General features: G+C 38.9%; 1 protein-coding gene across 2 annotated transcripts in view; it reads right to left on the bottom strand.

Moving 5' to 3' along the window:
• LOC123785854 (alpha-1,6-mannosyl-glycoprotein 4-beta-N-acetylglucosaminyltransferase-like) overlaps positions 1–13,894 on the bottom strand; it is a 31,356-nt gene extending 17,462 nt beyond the window's left edge. For both annotated transcript variants that reach the window (XM_087857069.1, XM_087857070.1), the window contains exon 1: positions 13,678–13,894. The gene's annotated coding sequence lies outside the window, so the exon portion shown is untranslated. The remainder of the gene's footprint in view (positions 1–13,677) is intronic.
• Positions 13,895–13,929: the final 35 nt, after the last annotated feature.

The raw sequence follows: 13,929 nt of genomic DNA, 5'->3' as shown, positions 1-13,929 counted from the left end.
TCTAGGTATATACCAAAGAGAAATGGAAATACATGTCCATACAAATTTGTACATGAATGTTCACAGCAGCATTATTCAAAATAGCCTGAAAGTGTACACAATCCAAATGTCCATCAATTCATAAACAGACAAAATAAGGTATTCCATGTAATGGACTATTATTCAGCCATAAAAAGGAAGGGAGTGCTTGCTTATACATGCTACAACATGCATGAACCTTGAAAACATCATGCTACGTGAAAGCAGACAGACACAAAAGGCCACATAAGATATGATTTCATTTGTATGAAATGTCCAGAATAGCAGATCCATAGAGACAGAATGTTGATTAATGGTTGCTAGGGATTCGGCAGAGGGAGAATAGGGAAAATTGATAATTAAAACAGTTTCTCTTGGGGGTGATTAAAATGTTCTGAACTAGATACTGTGATGGTTGCACAACTTTGTGAATATGCTAAAAAAATTGTACACTTTAAAAGGATGATTTCTATGGTGTGTGAATTATATCTTGATTAAAAAAAACACTTAAGGGCCTGAAAAAAATAAAATTATCTGACTTCAGGGATTGCTGTTTCCTCTAAAATATCTTCTCGTATTCAGTAATTCTAGGACTCCTCCCAGAGTAGATACCTGTCCCAGGTACTTCTGAGTCAGGCAACTTCAGAGTCAGTTCATGTTGAACATCCCACCTGGGACCCCTTCCTCCAGCACACATGCTGAACCCCCACCAGAGACAGGCGTTGCATGAATCTTTTGTGTGCTCACAGCTCTTTCACTTGGGCAAGGATCTCAGTTTTTCAGTCCCAGAGGCTCAGCTGTGAGGTGGTTTTGAGTGTTTGGGAATGTTTATCTAAGGTGTTACTCAAACTAGCTGTGCCTTCTTAAGTTTTCTGAAGATTCTATTTTCTACCCACCATTCTAGGAAAATCACAGCTAGTCTTGGCGGTGGGAATCAATCGAAAGAGATGTTCTTTACCTAAAAGAGAGATGTAAAAATCAACCCCTAGGCTTATGTTTGCAGTCCTTTTTGCTAAAAAAGGACTGTATCTTTTGCTGATCCTGATGTAGTTCCACTGTTTCTAGGAGAAACCTCTTTCTAAAAAAAGCAATATTTTTGAAAAATATTTTTAATAGATTAATATTCTGGCTAACCTAGTGGATTTAATCTTGGAATGTCAAATGATCACCTACTTAAGGATAAAATATTACATATCATGCGCTTTCTAGTTGTTAGTGCTGAGAAGGCAAAAATACTTTGTGTTTTGGAGTCTCTAGTTTCTTGGGAACCCATGAATGTATGCTGTGTGCTGGAAGCAAACTAAGCAAGGTGTCCTTTTCTTATGGCCTGTTAAGTGTCTTTGTGCAAGTTTGCTTAAAATTCTTTCTGTATAATCAGTTTGTTAGGTTTTCTGTTGGTGTGGGAGCAAGTTTGGCAAAAAGCCTACTGATTGCAAGCTAGAAAATTAGGAAATTCCAGATAAGTCCTCCTGCTGTCAAAATCTCTTCTACCATCATGGTGTTCTATAGTCTAGCTCAGCATGAGTAAGAGGAGGTAGCAAACAGTTTTACTAGTTACTTATTTGGCTTTGGTTTAGTAAAATGTTTGCTATAATATTATTTACCAGAAAATATATATGTCAAACCTTTGAGGTTAGGCCAGGCAATCCCAATGAGCTCAGGTCATGGGAGGTGGATGAACCCAGGGGTGGAGAGTCTCTGACGTCTCTGCTATGGGCAGAGTAGGAACTAATGATAGAGTTCCCCCTCCAGGTGAAGGTGACTCTCCGGGAGGTAGAGTTGAGCTACAAAGTTTAGCTGTCTCTCTCCCCGTGGAGATTTTCTCTTCTATGCCAGTCCTAGAGGAGACCGAGTTTGGGGCTTCCACCTGGTATTCCCCCCAAATCCAGACAAATTAAACTAAGGATGGAACTGAATAAAGTCCAATGGGGCTTGGAAGTCAAAGTTGGTTGCCCCTGCCAGGGAACACCCTTCTGACAATCATTGCTCTGACTGGGGTGGGGGATGGGCAGAACCTTCCCCTTTATTCCAAGGTGGACGGGTTACCCGAAGGAGGGAAGCTCTGATGCCCAGCATGTACACCCTTTGGTGAATATTGTGGATTTGCTTGCTCAGCAGCCAGTTCAATGTTTTTCTAAATGTGCTTCCCTGTTCTGTAGAGGTTGGCAAGCTAAAATCTGTATTTCTCAGATTCCTTAATAGCTAATGTTCCAATATGATTTTGATTTAGATTTAGATTTCTGTATTTAGATGGACATGTATGAGATCTCACTGAGGTAAAAAAAAAAGTTATATTTGTAAAGTGAGGATGCATTCTCTGATTCTTGGCACTGCTGACTGCCCCTTCTTTGCTAGAATGCTCAGACTCCCTTTGCTTTTGTAAGACTGCACTCTTCCGGTTCTCATATTTTCTCTTTCCTTTTTTCTTTCTCCTTCCTTCCGCCCACTCTTTACAGAAGGTTTCCCCAGGGACCATCACTGTTAGTGCTCTGCATTTCTCACTGCGCACGCTCCCCAGGCTTCGTCTCCCACCATTCTACAGCACTTTCCACCATATTCTACGCACTTTGTTCCCATACCACTGTATGTACACACACATCGATCTTTGGGTCGTGAGTTCAAGCCCTATGTTGGGTACAGAGATTACTTAAATAAATAAACTTAAAAAATAAATTGAAGACTATAAAACATTAGTAAAAGAAATTAAAAGAGAGATAAAAAATAGAGGAACATACTATATTCATGGATTGGAAGCCTAAATACTGTAAAGATTTCAATTCTCTATAGCAGATCTATAGATTCTTGCAATACCAATAAAAATTCCAGGCAATTTTTTTGGGGTGGAAATTGACAATCTGACTCTAAAAGTGATCAGAATATGCAAAGTGCCAAGAATAGCCAATCTTGAAGAGTAAAGTTGAAGAACTCACACTACTAGTTATGAAGATTTATTATAAGGCTATAGTAATTCAGTGTGGTACTGACATAAAGATAAGTAGATCAACGGAACACAATAGAAAGTCCAGAAATGGATACATGCATATATAGTTACTTGGTTTATGACAAAGGTGATATTATAATACAGTGGGGAAAATCTGACCTTTTTGAGCAAATGCTGCTGGGTCAACTGGATATCCATTTGGAAAAAAAATCATGATCTCATACTACACACAAAATATCAATTCCATATGTCTGGAGTTCTGTTACTATGAGTATAGGAGAATGGCTATTAAGTAGGTATTTGATATTCTTAGTGATGTATTTACAGCTGGTAAAATAAGTCTCTCCTCATTATTCTCTTTTAGAATTCTGAAATGGAAACACAAAACTTGCCAAGACTGAATCATGAAGAAATAGAAAATCTAAATAGAGCTGTAACTAGTAAGGAGATTGAATCAGTAATCAAAAATCTTCTGACAAAGAAAAGTCCTGGATCTGATGGCTTCACTGGTGAATTCTTCTTCTTCTTCTTTTTTAAAGATTTTATTTATTTATTTGACAGAGACAGCCAGCGAGAGAGGCAACACAAGCAGGGGGAGTGGGAGAGGAAGAAGCAGGTTCCTAGCGGAGGAGCCTGATGTGGGGCTCGATCCCAGAACGCTGGGATCACACCCTGAGCTGAAGGCACATGCTTAACGACTGCGCCACCCAGGCGCCCCTCACTGGTGAATTCTAACAAATATTTAAAGAAGGTCTAACACCAATCCTTCTCAAACTGTTTCAAAAGATTGAAGGAAAGGGAACACTTCGTGACTCTTCCTATTAGGCCAGCATTACCCGTCAACTTCACTGGGCTAAAGGATGCCCAGATAGCTAATAAAACATATATGGGTGTGTCTGTGAGGATGCTTCTGGAGAGAATGGCATTTGATTCAACAGAGTGAGTGAAGAGATCCACTGTCACCATGTGAGAATTTTTCTGGTGTGCAGTTTTATAAATGTTAACACGTGCACAGACTCATGTAACAATCACCATAATCACCATACAGAACAGTCCCATCACCCGCTAAAATTCTTTTGTGGTATCCCTTTATCATCACACCCCCTCCCCAGGCCTAATCCCTGGCAACTTCTTCCTCTTTGTTCTCCATCCCTGTATTTTTTTTTTTTTTTAGAATTCCATAGAAAAGGAATCATATAATATCTTAACTTTTCGAGACTACTTCTTTCATTCAGCATAATGTCTTAGAGATTCATCCACATTTTTACATGTAGAACAAGTTTATTCCCTTTTATCACTAATATTCTATTTTATGGATTATCACATTTTGTTTATCCACTTGGCTACTTAAAGTCATCTAGATTGATTCCAGTTTTTGGCAATTATAAATAAAGCTGCTAGAAGCATTTGTGTACAGGCTTTTGTGTGAACACAGATTTTAATTTTTCCTGGGTAAATACCCAGGAGTATGATTTCTGAATAATATGGTAAATGTATATTTAAGTTTATAAGAAACTGGTAGATTAAGTTTATAAGAAACTGCTAAATTGAGGCTAAATTGTACCATTTTGCATCCCTTCTAGCAACATATGAAAGTTCCAGCTGTTCTGCATCCTTGTCAGCACTTGGTATCGTCAGTATTCTAAGTTGTATGATTGTATCTCATTATGATTTAAATTTAAATTTAATTTACATTTCTCTAATGGCATCTTTTGAACATCTTTTCATGTGCTTACCTGCCATCTCAATATCCTTTTTGTTGAAGTGTCTGATTCATTTTAAAAATTGGGTTGTTTATAATAGTCCTGTTAAGTCATCAGAGTTCTTTAAAGGACTTCATTCAAGTCCTTTGTCAGATATGTGATTTGTAAATATTTTCTCCCAATCTATAGCTTGTCTTTTCATTGTTTTAACAGTGCCTTTTGCAGAGCAAAAGTTCTCATTTCGAAAACCAAATTGAAGACCAATTTATCAATTTTTGTTTTGTAGATGTGGTTTTGGTGTCATATTTAAGAACTCTTGGCCTACCCCCAGGTCTCAAAGGCTTTCTCTCATGTTTTTTTTCCCAAGTATTTTATAGCTTTACATTTTATACTTATGATACTTCTTGAGTTAATTTTTATATAAAGTGTGAGGATTAGATCAAGGCTTATTTTTTGCATAATGATGTTCATTGTTTTAACACCTTTGTTAAGACTATCTTTTCCCCATTGAAATTGCTTTTGTACCTCTGTCAAAAATCAATTGGCCACATTTGTGTGAGACTATTTCTGGACATTCTCTTCTGTTTCATTGATTATCGTGTCTATGCCTTTGCTAATGTCACACTATCCTGATTATTTTAACTCTATACGAAGTCTTATCATTGGGGTAATGGTTAATTTTACGTATCAACTTGGCTAGGCTGTGGTACCCAGGCAGTTAATAAAACACTAATGTTTAAAAGAAGGGGAAACTACCTCAGATGAGTTTGCAGACTCAAAGTGCAAAGCATATGATCAAAGATAGCCAACAAACCCAATTAACAGAAGAATTCACTCCTGAGGAAGGGTAAATGATTGAGCAATGGATCAAAAGAAGACTTTAAATGAGTATGATTAAGATCCTTAAAGAGATAAAGAAAAGAATACTACCCTTAAAACTAGGACAAAGGTTACAAAACAAAAGAGGTGGATATTAATTAGGACTGAGTAGCCATGAAAAAGAACTAATTATAAATTAAAACTAAAAAATATATTCACCGTAATATACAAAAATAAGAAGCGATAGGATTATTTCTTAGTGGGGGTCACTTCTGATGGCTTCCGGTGTTCTAGCTTGAGATAAGGGGCGCGCGCGCGCGTGTGTGTGTTTTAAGATTTTATTTATTTATTTGAAAGAGAGAGAGAGAGAGCACAAACGGGGGAGCAGCAGAGGGAGAGGGAAAGGGAGAAGCAGACTCCCCACTGAGCAGTGAGCCCAAGTCGGGGCTCATCCCAGGACCCTAGGATCACGACCTGAGCCGAAGGCAGACACTTAACTGAGTCACCCAGGCACCCCAAGGCCTGTGGTTCTGACCTTGGGCACAAAGATATTGAAGTAGACCCAGAGATCATTTTATGACTCTACCTTGAAGTATCTTGTGGGGCTGAGCTAGGTCAAATTAGGTCAAGATTGGAGCAAAGAAGCGAAGACAGTCCCTGCTACAGCCAGATACCAGATAAACCCCTTCACTTTCTTGTCCATTGGTCTTTGGGTTCCAGAAGCAAAGAACAGGTGCTGAACTGCTATTCTTATCCAGTATTCTCTGGAAATTATTGGATAGCCTTGATTATCCAGAGGCTTGCTACTCCAGGACCGCTGGTAACTTGTCCAGCTTCAGACAGACATCATGGTAGGACAGAATGTTGTTCAAGAGCTCTCCCTTTGGGCCTTCAACCATAAATTTCTCAAGGTTATCTCAGAGGTGCTGTGGCCCACAGCAGGGACTCATGAGAGGTTAAATGGGCATATAAATCAAGATGTCATCTAAACAGATGACAACTATTCTATGAGGCTATGAGAAATCCATTCATTAGTCCTAGGAAGAATACGAGGTCATTTGCCAGAAGAGCCCGACATACTCTTTTGGCTAATGCCAAAAGATGGAAATTCATTAAAATCTAAGGTCTATGGTGTCCAGAATGTTGGTGATCTGTTTAAATTGTCTGCCATCCTGTTGAGTGACCCTGTTGAAGCTGCAGCAATCTTAAAAATTGGATGTTTTTCTTGTTCACAAAATGTCCCTCCCTCCCTCCCTCAGGGGGAGCCAGTGGCTTGCTGAATCTGCACTGCACGTTGGTACAGGTAGGTTTGAGGCTTAGGCAGCAAAGCAATCAGGATTCTTTAGTTACAAACAGAAAAAACCAACTCAAATGGTATCTTAAGATCTCAGGGGTGTCTCATGAAAACAAGGGAAGACATGCACCTGTGCCTCAAGAAGAATTGTAATAAGAACACAGAAAACCTAGTTTGAGTCAAAAATCTAAGAAATACCATCTTCATCTCCTGTGCTGTGTTTCTTGGAGAGTTTGCTTCATTCTTTCTTGCCAGATAAGCTTTCTCAGATACAAACCTTATCCACTTGAGGGGAAAGCAATCCCTTAGAACCAGGTGTATCCAGTCATACTTAAGATCAGGATCAGTTTCTTTTACTTCAAGTCAAGAAACATCTGGTATGTGATTTATTTATCTAGGCTTCTGATAACAGCAGGATAGGGAGGTTTGTTTTTGATTTGCAGAGTATGTAAGCTGATGTGTGAGGTAAAGTAGAAGGTTTAGGTATTTTAGCTAACAATGTGGTTGTTGGTTTGAGCCAAAGTCTGAGGGTCCAGGGGAAATGTGGCCAGCATTTCAACATTCTCCCACACACACAGCTGGAGCTGTCAACTCTTCCCGTGTGGCTAAGGCTTGGTCCTCAAAGCCCTTTCTGGTAGCTCTGTTTATTCTCAGCATTCACTGAGTGGTAGTGCTTGCTATTTTTAGCTCTGTGTGGTTATAAACTCTATTTCCCATCTACCTATGCTGAGCCCAGATCTAACTAAACCTGCGGTTCTCAGTAGTTTTGGCTTAGTTCTAGTACAAGTTTTCCTGAAAAGGGGCCTATAAGAACAGTTCACTCTACTTTATCGTTTGAAGGAAGAAACAATTAGTTGGCTTAATAAATAACCAACCATCCCTCCTTTGTCCCCAACCTATGGATGACACTGTTAGCCATTTTTTATGGGTGAGGCCACCAAATACAAAGACCAGTCTGGTTATTTGGCTCCACTTATCCTGCCAAGTACAAAACAAAACAAAACAAATATGACATATTCATACTTTTGTATATGAGGAACAGTGTTCCATCTATAGCAGTATGTGGAAAGAAAGAATTGCTGAGTGGGAGTCTAGGAGTAATATTTTCTGGTACGGTAACAGTGGTTAGGCAGTAGATATAGGGTGAGGTGGCTTTAGGAATTTTTAAGTGTAATTCTCAGAGTTTCGAGCTAATTATAGTAAGGTGCAAGTACAGTGTTTACTGGTAGCAATGCAGTTCGTTTGTTCATTCCTTCCTTCCTTTTTCTTTTGCATCCCACAGGGTTCTTATGTTACCCAGAAGAAAGAAGCAGAGCAGATGTTCCTTAATGGAGGAAAGAGCCTAAAGATCTCTAAAGTTAGACTTGAGTCTAGCCCTCAAAGGTGACTGAGTCACGAAGTGTGGGCTTATGAGGCTAAGGAAGTTTGTGTCTACCCCCTAACTTACTGTGGTCTGCCCTTTGGACATGATGCTTGATCAAACCTCTTCAATTAATATCAATTCCTTCTTATCTGGTCATATTTCGCACTAAATCATGGCCACCCCTTGTAAGTCAGCAACCTGATTCCCAAACTTTGTAGGGCTAATAACAATTTACAAAAGCAAAGTAGTGCACCTACTTGGACTGATAGCCATCCTAAACAGAGCATATTAAGAGAATACAGGTTAAAGGAGAAGAACAAGAACTTCTTAACTGTAAAAGTGGCTAGAAAGCAAGAGAACTGAGAATGTGAAATGGCATGGAGTAGAGGGTTTCAAGAAGGATGGGATCTCCATGGAAATACAAGAAAGAGAATTCAGAAAATACAACTAGGAGGTCATTGGTGACCCTGGAGAGTAACCTTCAACGAACAAATGAGCTTTGAAGCCAGAGTTCAAAGACACCAGAAATGACTAGGTGCTAAAGACAGAAAAGCCATGGGTAAAAGCTAGACTTACTAGGCATGAATGGTAGACAGAGGAGGGATCAGTATTTGGTGTTGTTGTTGTTGTTTTTAAGATTTTATTTTTAAGTAATTTCCACACCCACAGGGCTCAAACTCACAACCCAGAAATTAAGAATCATATGCTCTAATGACTGAGCCAGCCAGGCACCCCTGGCATAGATGTTTTCAATTTAGAATAGACTTGTGCATGATTGGAAACTAGAGAAAAGAGCTTACAGATAGGAAAAATATATTCATTTTTATAATTCCTGATGTATTTAGTTTAGCAGTCAATTTTCAAGTTTTGTTAGTCCCTAAAATCTTGATCCTGTGAGCCTATATTGCCCCCATGTGGTACAGGCTGCCCAGCAACTTCGTTCTAAACTAAGAACTGACAAACTTGCTGTAAACAGTAAATATTTTAGATTTGAGTAAAAGCCACAGGTATACATGAACAAATAGGTGTGACCTTGTTCCACTAAAAGTTTATTTTCAAAAGTAGGTAAGGGTCAGATTTGTCCTATAGCCACTAATTTGTTCACTCTTGATCTAAACCTCAATATTTGGGCTGAACAATAAAGTTATCTGGGGTCTTTTTTTTAAAAATGTGTGTGCCCAGGCCCTACCTCAGACTTATTGAATAAAAACCTTTGGTTGTGGGGCTAGGTAACTGGTACTTTGTGAAATCCCACCAGGGAGTCCATTGTGCAACCAAGGTTGAGAATTACTGATTCAAACCAGTAAGTTTCTAGTTGTAGGTGTAGCAAATAATAAATAACTAAGTTCATCAAATGGTTATTATATTCCAGGTGCTGAGCTAAGAGCTTCCGATATATTATCTTATTTAATCCTCACAACAACTCCATTAATTGGGTACCATTATTATGCTCATTTTATAGATAAGAAAGCTGAATTTTAGTGAGATTAAGTAATTTGTTCAAGGTTGAGGGTACAGAATATGCCACCCCCAACTATGCCACTTTGGCGTAAAGATTATTTTAAGCTAAGGGTATTTGAGATGTATTTAAGACTCAACAGCTGCAGAAAAAAGGCTTTTTAGAGCTTCCCTTATCTGACTAAAAGCAACAACTTCTGGGGAATAAGACTACCATAAATTCTTCTTGAGGGCAGAACTACTCCCAGAAGGAAGGATGAGAATGAAATAGGATGAAAATGAGAATGAAAAAGAATTAGAATAAAACCTACCTCAAATCCTTTATTTAGGGAAGTTTTATGGCCCTAAAGGAGACAAAAAGACCACTTGTACCAAGATAGAAAACCATTATCACAAACTTTCTTATTTCCTGTTTGTTCTCCTGAAAATCCATTTATCTTTCCAAAAAGTCATTTGTTTTCCTTTAAGTGCCTTTCTCCTCCTCCCTTTCACCTATTAAGATGGTATAAAAACCCCAAATCCTAATCACCTCTGAGTTATTCATCACTGATGTCTCCCATGTATGTGCATGTTGCACATGTAAATAAACCAATCTTTTCCTCCTGTTAATCTGTCTTTTGTCAGTTTAATTTGCAGGACTCCAGTAACAGAACCTGAGAGGGTAGAAGAAAAGTTTTTTTCCCTCACCTGCAAGGTCATGTAGCTATCAAGAGGAAGAACCGGGATTTAAACCCAGACATCTGCTTCTAGAAACTGAGCTCCTCATTACTAGGCTACTCTATTTATTATTATTTTTAACTGAAAAAACTCTATCTTAAGCTATTTTTTTAAAAGATTTTATTTATTTATTCGACAGAGATAGAGAAAGCCAGCGAGAGAGGGAACACAAGCAGGGGGAGTGGGAGAGGAAGAAGCAGGCTCATAGCAGAGGAGCCTGATGTGGGGCTCGATCCCATAACGCCGGGATCACGCCCTGCGCCGAAGGCAGACGCTTAACCGCTGTGCCACCCAGGCGCCCCTATCTTAAGCTATTTTACCACACACTATATTTTAAATATAGTATATAAAAAGTTAGTCACAAGCACTTTTTTCCCAGATTTAAGTTAATGTACTTTTTCTAGTGCCACTGAATCTTACTTTGAATCAGATTCTTCAGATACCTTGTCTACAGCTTTGGCACATCATAGAAATTCATTAAGTACCATTTCAGTTTGTTTTGTCCTATAGATTTTCCCCTTAGCCACTTTTGGACTCCACATCTGTTTAGGCTATTAATATTATTCAAAGGCAAAGCTTTCATATGTTTTCCTTCATTTTAGAGGTAATATAGTACAGTGATTTTACATATGAATTTTGAAGCCCGACAATCCTCAATTTGAATTCTGTACTGTCACCGCATGATAAGTACTCAATAAATATCAGCCAGTCTTCTAGCATTTTAATCAACTACAATGTATGTCTTGCTTCAACTTCTTTCTTCATGAAGAAGCAAAAGGACCTTAGTCATCTGAGGGGACTTTAAGTAACAACAAACACTACAATTTTAACTATCACCACCACAACGACAGTAGCTGACATTTATTGAGTGACTACTATGTATTATTTTAAATTCTCTCCATGGATTAATTAATTTATTTCAATAACCCTATGAATTAGGAGTTATCATTATCTTTAGTTTATAGACCAGAAACTGAGGCCCAGGGAGATTAAGTAACTTTTCCAAGGTTACATGGATAAGAAGTGGCAGAAATATTTCCTGAACCCAGGTAAGTCTGGTTCAGAATCCACACTCTTTATTACTCTTCTATATTGCTTTATACTGTTTCCAATAGGAAATGCTACTATTAGGTATTTCTTCAAATCAGAAGGAATAATCTTCCAGTGTCTCCAAAACAATGGTTTCTAGGTTTAGGACTTTACAGGCTATTAAAATTTAAAAGAAGATTCTGATAAACAGTATAGATTTGCCACTTTTAAATTTTGACAAGAAAGGACCTCAAAAAACCAACCACCACCACTATCATTTACTATTAGCCCAAAATAAAGGATGATTTAATACTCCCAAAGTAGGATGGATAGAACTTAGAAAGATAGCATCCTAATACTATATGTATTCATGTATTGTCCTTAAATTTTCCACTTTGCTGAGGACAAAGACTTTATTTATTTATTTTTTAAGATTTTATTTATTTCTTTGACACAGAGAGAGAGACAGCCATTGAGAGAGGGAACACAGGCATGGGGAGTGGGAGAGGAAGAAGCAGGCTCCCAGCAGAGGAGCCTGATGTGGGGCTCCATCCCAGGACTCCAGGATCACGCCCTGAGCCGAAGGCAGACGCTTAATGACTGAGCCACCCAGGCACCCCGAGGACAAAGACTTTAGAACACTCTTCTTCCTTCTTCCTAATACTAGGTTAATAGCTAGATGCTACTTGCATTTAGATATAAGAGCTCTTTTAGTAATGTTTACAACTTGTCTTCCTAGAAAGAACCTGTATTTTGGATCTGGAAGCTAACAGTGGTATTAATTAAAAGTTGTTGCTTTTTAATAAAAAGTAGAATAAAAGACCTACAGGTGTTTTGTTCCACTAAAGTGGCCAAAGGACTTAACAGTCTGAGTGGCCTTACTTCTCATTCTTGAAAATTTGAAAAGTGAAATAAACAGTTTTGGTATTAGCACTTCTTTCACTCCAATGCATTAAAATAGGAGTGCATGCCATTGAAAATGGGAACATTTCAGTTAAAACCCTTAACCTTTAACTGTTTGCAAAAGTGACAACATTTTAATAGAATTTTTATCTTCTGCACTTTTGATTTCCTTCAAAGTTGTGAACCCTGAGTGTTTTCAGCAAAGTGCCACATCAGCAGAAATCTATATGAACGGTGGCCTTACTAATTTTTTATTGATAACATTGTGAAATGAGAAGGCTCAGTGCATACCAGCTGCATTTAGAACTTGACAACAAACATGAATTATGTATACGTGGAAAAATTATTTGAAACAATTTTCTTTTAGTTAACAGTCTATTGGACCCTTGTTTTATGTTTTGCCTTTAGATAAATTAAATTTGAATAGTTCACGGGTGCCTGGGTGGCTAAGTCTGTTTTTTTTTTTTTTTTTTAAAGATTTTATTTATTTATTTATTTGACAGAGATAGAGACAGCCAGCGAGAGAGGGAACACAAGCAGGGGGAGTGGGAGAGGAAGAAGCAGGCTCATAGCTGAGGAGCCTGATGTGGGGCTCGATCCCAGCACGCTGGGATCACCCCCTGAGCTGAAGGCAGGCGCTTAACCGCTGTGCCACCCAGGCGCCCCATGGGTGGCTAAGTCTGTTAAGCGTCTGCCTTAAGCTCGGGTGACGATCCCAGCGTGCTGGGATCGAGCCCCATGTCGGGCTCCCTGATCAGTGGGGAGTCTGCTTCTCCCTCTCCCTCTGCCTGCTGCTCTGCCTGCTTGTGCTCTCTCTCTCTGTCAAATAAATAAATAAATAAGTAAATAAATAAATAAAATCTTTAAAAATTTTTTGAATAGTTCACAATTATAATCAATTATATTCAGCTTCAATTATAATTCCTAATTGATTCAAGCCTATTAGCACAATGTTAGTAAAAGTCCAGTGGTTTGCTCCTAATGAACTTTTATGTATTAGGTAATCACATTAAAAACAGGAGTCTCCTAAATATCTTAGGGTGGGTCCAGCAGGTTGGATGTCTGGCTTCTCAAGACCTGGATTAGCATCTTTTGAGAGCTGCAAGGAAGTTAGAAGACAAAGAACGTAACTCAGAACCATAAATAGCTTCTTATTCGTACTAGCGCTACCAGTCTAGGGTCCTGCTCCCTCACAGTTCTGCAACCTTCACTCAGTGACTTTTTTCTCTCTCAATATAAAGGAATGACAATTTTCTTTCCTCATCGATCCTTGGAGTGTTTTGTTTGGAGGACCGTGGTACTTCGAAAAACTTTTAAGAACCCCTCCCTCCATGTTGAGAATTCATAACTTTATAGCTTTTGTGTAAGAAATTAGAGTGAAGACTCTTACAGACTCATGTTGTTAATAGCAAGCACGGAAGCGACAACGTACGGACATTTGGGTGCTGAAGTGAACCTGGAGCGTGGACGGAGGCGGCAGCTGAAAAACCGTGGAGACCAGCGTGTAAACTCAGTTCTAGTCAACGCGGGTGTGGGTTCCACGTCTGAGACACCAATCACCTCACAAGAGGTGCAGCGAAATCCCACACTGCCAGAACAGCAGCAACCCAGACACAGGTTGATCCCTACCGAACCCCGAGGCAGGTGATCCGTAGGCGCTGGATGATGACGTACTCCGCAGCCC

Source organism: Ursus americanus, chromosome 2, assembly GCF_024610735.1.
Source record: "Ursus americanus isolate L20-20 chromosome 2, mUrsAme1.1.p, whole genome shotgun sequence".
NCBI classification, from domain to species: Eukaryota; Metazoa; Chordata; class Mammalia; order Carnivora; family Ursidae; genus Ursus; species Ursus americanus.
This window is presented reverse-complemented; position numbering and strand designations above follow the sequence as displayed.